This window comes from Cavia porcellus, unplaced genomic scaffold (assembly GCF_034190915.1).
Source record: "Cavia porcellus strain 051 isolate PalLab524CR breed Dunkin Hartley unplaced genomic scaffold, mCavPor4.1 scaffold_12, whole genome shotgun sequence".
Taxonomy (NCBI): Eukaryota; Metazoa; Chordata; class Mammalia; order Rodentia; family Caviidae; genus Cavia; species Cavia porcellus.
Window position 1 is genome coordinate 68,119,873 of NW_026947495.1, and position 5,695 is coordinate 68,125,567.

General features: G+C 35.1%; 1 non-coding gene across 1 annotated transcript; it reads right to left on the minus strand.

Moving 5' to 3' along the window:
• Positions 1–484: 484 nt before the first annotated feature.
• Positions 485–591, minus strand: LOC111754230 (U6 spliceosomal RNA). The gene has a single exon (XR_002788934.1). It is a non-coding gene; the product is annotated as a U6 spliceosomal RNA (small nuclear RNA).
• Between the last annotated feature and the right edge of the window lie 5,104 nt (positions 592–5,695).

A 5,695-nucleotide genomic window follows, 5' to 3' on the forward strand; every position in this document is an offset into this window, starting at 1 on the left:
GGAATATTCAAATTTTCACGCTTTCTTAAAAGTGAATTCTTGAGTAAAGTTTGAAAGCAGAAATTTATTTCCATTTATTTTGATTGTTCATTTACCATTATTTGTGAAGAAAACATTATTTTTACAATCTTCCAGAATACTGAATAAGAGGTATAAACTCCAATTATATACACATAATGTCTTATTTCCATAGTGACATGAGAGAAACTTCCTATTAAGTATCAACTTAATGAATATTTACTCACCTTACAAAACAGGTTTTTAAAAATTCGCTCTACAAGGGCCACTTAGTAAAATATGGTCACCCACATGATGAAGACTAAGAATCAACCTAAGAGAGTATCTCCTGAGTAAATCCAATGCAATAGGAATCCTAGGTTGAGTATTATAACTGTAATAAAGACTAAAATATTCAGATTTTGACATTCTTTCTTTATTAAAAAGGGAATAATTTCTTCTTTCTTTCGTTCTTTTCTTTTCTTTTTTTAAGATGGAATGCTTCACGAATTTGTGTATCACCCTTCTGCACAGGCCATACTAATCTTCTCTGAGTTGTTTCAATTTTAGTAAGTGTGCAGTTGAAGCAAGCATGATAATTTCTTTTTAAATGAGGGAATTTGAGTTTTAAAAATTACTCAAGATGATAAGGGTTAATATGCTCTGTTTTGCAAAGTTACCAACTGCATGTTATTATTATATGAATCAGAAAATTAATAGGCAGGTGTTTTGACTTTCACATGGTACCAAGCTCAAATTCAACAATGATACAGAAACTCTGAACCACCTTTAACTTTTCTTTCAAGTCTACACTTTCATGGAATTCTGTGGGCCACTCTGACTTCTATGTAGAAGAAACAAACAGGGAATAATTCTTTATCCCATCATCCTTGTAAGAGGGTAAAAGTACCTTTGAATAGGAAATCAGCACCTCAAATGTGGGCAGAATTACAGGGGTCTGCGCTGGCCCTGTCAGGTAGTTCCTCGGGTTCAGGGTTCCCTCCTTGCTGCAGCATGGCGGTCCCCAGCCGATCCCAGGAAGCTGCAGCGTGGGTATAGAGGGCAAGTGGTGCAGGGAGGGAGAACCATGCACTAGATGGGGCTTTCTAACGGAAAAGGGTGACACCTGAAGAAAGAGTGAGGAATGAAGTAGCAAAGAGAAAATAAATAAGACTATCAGGCTCTGAAAGTCTACCAGAAGCACTGTCATTAAGAAGCAATTACAGCTTTTGTAGAGAGAAATGACATTCATTCAACTATAGCAAGTGAAACCAAATAAACATTCCCCGGATTGCTAAAAGCCATCGCTTAATTTTGTCTTGAAGACTTTAATTCTGTGTTTTGCCAGTTTTGTCACTGCTTTCATGGAGAAGAGAATTTGCAGAGATCCTTGTTCTGCTATTTTTGCTACTGTCACTAGATGAATCCTTGCAAAGAGAAAAAAGAGGTAAGGATAAAATGGGGTAGAGAAAGGAAAAACAGAAAGAAAAACAAATGAGACCTTCCAAGAATAGGTTAATTCAAAAGCTTAAAAAGAAAATTTGAAAGATGAAATTTCCATAGAGGACTGATAACCTCTAATAGGTCCTTGATAACCTCAACAGCAGCCTCACACATTCTCAGGAAAGACCCCTCAAAGTCCAAATCTCTCACTTCAGGTTGATTTTGAGGCTCTGCACAAGCAAGAAGTGAGGCCCAGCATTCTCAGCTGCCCATGGCAGAGACAAAGGCATTTTTCAGAATGCACAGACAGCCTCATGGCAAAGATTAGGACAGTCACTGGTTCAGGCCATTGAGGAAAATCTTCATGCAGTTGTTAACTGACCACTATCCTAACTGAGCAGAAATGTCAGTGACCACACATGAGACAAAATACAGAATTCCATATAGAAAATTCACTACACAAACAACGAATAGCAAGAGCAGCAACCACTGGGGAATGAGAAGATTTATGTTTACAGAGTCCCATTACACAGTTTAACATGTCAAATTTCAACAAAAAATACAAAATATTTGAATAAATAAGAAAACTGGCTTATACATATAGACAATAGAAAACATTTGAATAAATAAGAAACTTGGCTCATGTATCTAAAGAATAGAAAATTCCTCTTTAGTAGTCCAAATATTGGAATAACTAGACAAAGACTTTAAATCAGGTATTAAATATTTCCACCATAAAGTGATAAATGAGGAGTTAACTATGCCTAATCTAATCAAAACATTATTCTGTGTATACATGTATCAAAATATCGCATAACATGTCATAAATGTTTAATGCTATGTGTCCATTAAAATAAATTTAAATTTACAATAAAGAGATGAGCTAAATGAAACTATGTTTAAAGAACCAAAGGAAAGAGTAGAGATGATGGGGCTGGAGATTTAGCTCAGCGGCATAAGTGGCTGCCTTGCAAGCAGGCAGTCGTGAGTTCAATCCCTGGTACCGATAAAAAGGAAAAAGACCAAAAAAAAAAAAAGAGTAGAGATGATGTCTTATGTGGAAGAGAAGTTTTCCTGAATACAGAGTTCTTTGCAATCATGTTCTTTTTCCAGTTTGAATATACTATCCTTCTACCTTCTAACCTAGACGGCTTCCAAAAGAAATTGCCTATTTATCTTATTGAGCAGAGACGTGAGCCTATGGTACGCATGCCACAGTGGGGAAAGCCCTCTCTGTCCATATACGCTTTGTCTCCCTCAGCCAGGGTCTCACAAATTATCAGCCTGCATACAAGCACAAAGGTCACATTAACTGTGCAAAAAACAACAAAACAACAAAAGCACACCACATGCTTTTGTTTTTCACCTTTCAGTGAAAAGCTGCATCATTGAAAGCTCTGATTTCATGCTTTTAAGATAAAATATGTTAATGTATGATATTTTTTTCTAAACTAAAACCTCAATGTTCAGGTTTAATGCAGTGTTGGTAGTTTGCAATAAATAAGTGGGTTTTCCATTGCGGTTTGGGCACTGGTCTCTAAAAAGTTCACCAACACTGTTTAGAGAATTCCTTACATGAGTCTCTTGTGTCTTCCTCTTCTGAAGAATCCTTTGGCTTTGTTTTTTGAAGTTAGATTTTGATATTTTGAGGTGTATACCTCTTTATGTTTCTCCTACTTGGAGGTTTTTGAATTCCTTAGATGTACATATGAATGTCTTTAATTAGATTGGGCAAATTGCTACTATTTTTATTTGTATATTCTTTCTGTTCCTTTCTCCTGTCTAGGAAATCTTTACAGGGCACTAAGGTAATGTTAATTCTTACTCCGCCCTTTTTAATGGTGACATTCAGACTGAGTATCCCCTATGTTCAAATTCTTCCACCTATTCAGATCTGCTGTTGGTTGAGCTTTAGTATATTTTCATTTCAGTTATTGTACTTTTCAACTTCAGAATGTTTAATTGGTTCTTTAAGAATAATTTCACTTTATTGTCATTCTATATTTGATGAAAAAAGTAGTAATGTGTAGAAATCAACAAGGGCTACCATAATGTTTCTTATTTTCTTCAAAATAACTGTCCATATCTTCATACATAATGAAATCAAACAATGGTTACGTAGAAAACAGGATTATAAAATGCAGCAGAAAGGAAAAGATTCACAAATCACATATAAAAGCCAAAAGACGATAAACATATTATATGTTTGCTCCAAGAAAGGAAATAGAGGATGTCACCAGATTTATTAAACCCCTGACCAAAGTTTCTGCGTAACTCAAGAGCCAGGTAGACTTAAACTCAAGATGTTCTAGACTTTGGTTTATAGCTTTTCGTAGAATAACTTCAGAATTATTCTTGATCTTCTGTTCATTTAAAAATTCTTCTGTCTTGTAAATTACCTAGATCTTAAAATTTTTATTTTCTATTTTATTCCCCTAAAATACCAATCAATAATATTCTACTACTGTCCTACTTTGAATTTTTCCAATTTGCTGAGTTTTTTTTTTCTTGGTTTCATGCAAGTTCTAAAATCTAAATTAAGTGAACACTTTTAAATAAAAATGAGAAATTCTTCATGCAAAATAATTGCTATTTTTATAAAGATATAAATAAGTCAACGAACAAGTTTTTGCATCCTTTCAATCGCTTTTTGGGAAATTGATCTTTGCTTTCGGCTTTAATTCACACAGGAAGCAAAAGATTATATGTATATAACATTTTTAAGTATGCTTAATTACTGCAGTTGGAGCTTCTTGTATTTCCCTAATAAATTACTTGTCTATTTTGAAGAAATGGCTCTCTCAAAGGACAATCATTTATTACACCTGAGCCTTCTTGGTCCCAATTGTACCACATGCTGCTTAATAATTTGTAATGATTTAGGAAGATTGCCATAACCACTCAATTATTTAAACAATGGCTCTGGATGCAATCTATATAGCATGAGGCAGAGCCTTAGTCCACATTTAGAGCTGTATGATTAATTAAATAGAATCCAAAAATGACTCTGTTCTGAGCATTCCATAGCCAGTTGACATCTATCCTGGAGGACTGAAAGTGGTCATTTTCTTTGGCCTATCTGGGCAAGTGTGGCATTATCCTGCAATGGAATGTGGCAGACAAAAAAGTAGACACACATTTAGGCAATCTGATTTCTAACTCTGGCTTGCTTGCTTTTTATTATTTGATTGTTGGGCAATGGTAATCCTTGAGCGTTAGTTTCCTCCTCTTTGTGAAATTGTGAGACATATCTGCTGATTCCTTCAGCCTTTTTCTAGTCCAAAACACCCCTCTCTCCAACTTTTGGTAAAGTCGTAAAATGTTTTCCAAGACATTACCAGGTTATAAAAAAGTCTCGATGACTTATTTTTTATGCCACCTCCTGAAATAACATAATGAATTACTGGTAGATGGATCGCCTTTTGCATGTGTCGTGGTTGATGGGCACTGTCAGCTCAGAGCCTCGCTCTGCCCAGGACAGTGATGAGGCTGCAAGTGGATGGTGGGGGAAGGAGGGAGAAGAGGAAAGAGAGGAGAGAGGGAAGGGAGGAGGAAGAGGGGCAGGGATGGAGAGAGCACAGGGGAAGGATAAGGCTTTACTGTGTGTTATGGCCTAGCCTTTCAAGTCACACAGTATCTTCTTTGCCACATTTTATTAGTGGAAGCAATTACAAAGGTTATTCAGGTTCAAGAGGAGAAAACATAAACTCCCCTCTCAATGGAGGAAAGCTGATGTCACATGGTAAGAAACGTATGTGCCATGGGCTATATGGTACTGCTGCCTGGTTTGGAAAACATTACTCACGTTAGCCAGCTTACGTTTTCAGACATGCATCACTAATATGACCTCCATCAGTAGTTAATGATTTAAGTTGTATCTTTGTAAATCTAAAGATGGAAATTGTTTTTCTATTGTTCTAGTTTGCTTTATAATTAAACAACCAAACACTGCTCTATACGTTGTCATTTCTGGGTTTTTTTTTTTCATAATTTTTGAACTTGTCTTCCATCTGTGAATATTTACTTATTGGTCATTTTATAAAACATTCTCACATATTAAGAAAATTATGCTTTTGCAGTTTTCCTCAAAATGTTTTACCTACTTTTTTTCTATTTTATTATACTACTTTTTATAAACATCTTAGTACCATTTATATCATATTCTATGTAAATAAATACTGTCTTCATCCCAGAATTATAAAATTTCTCTTATTTATATGATAATTTATTAATAAGCTAGGTCAAAATAGATTCC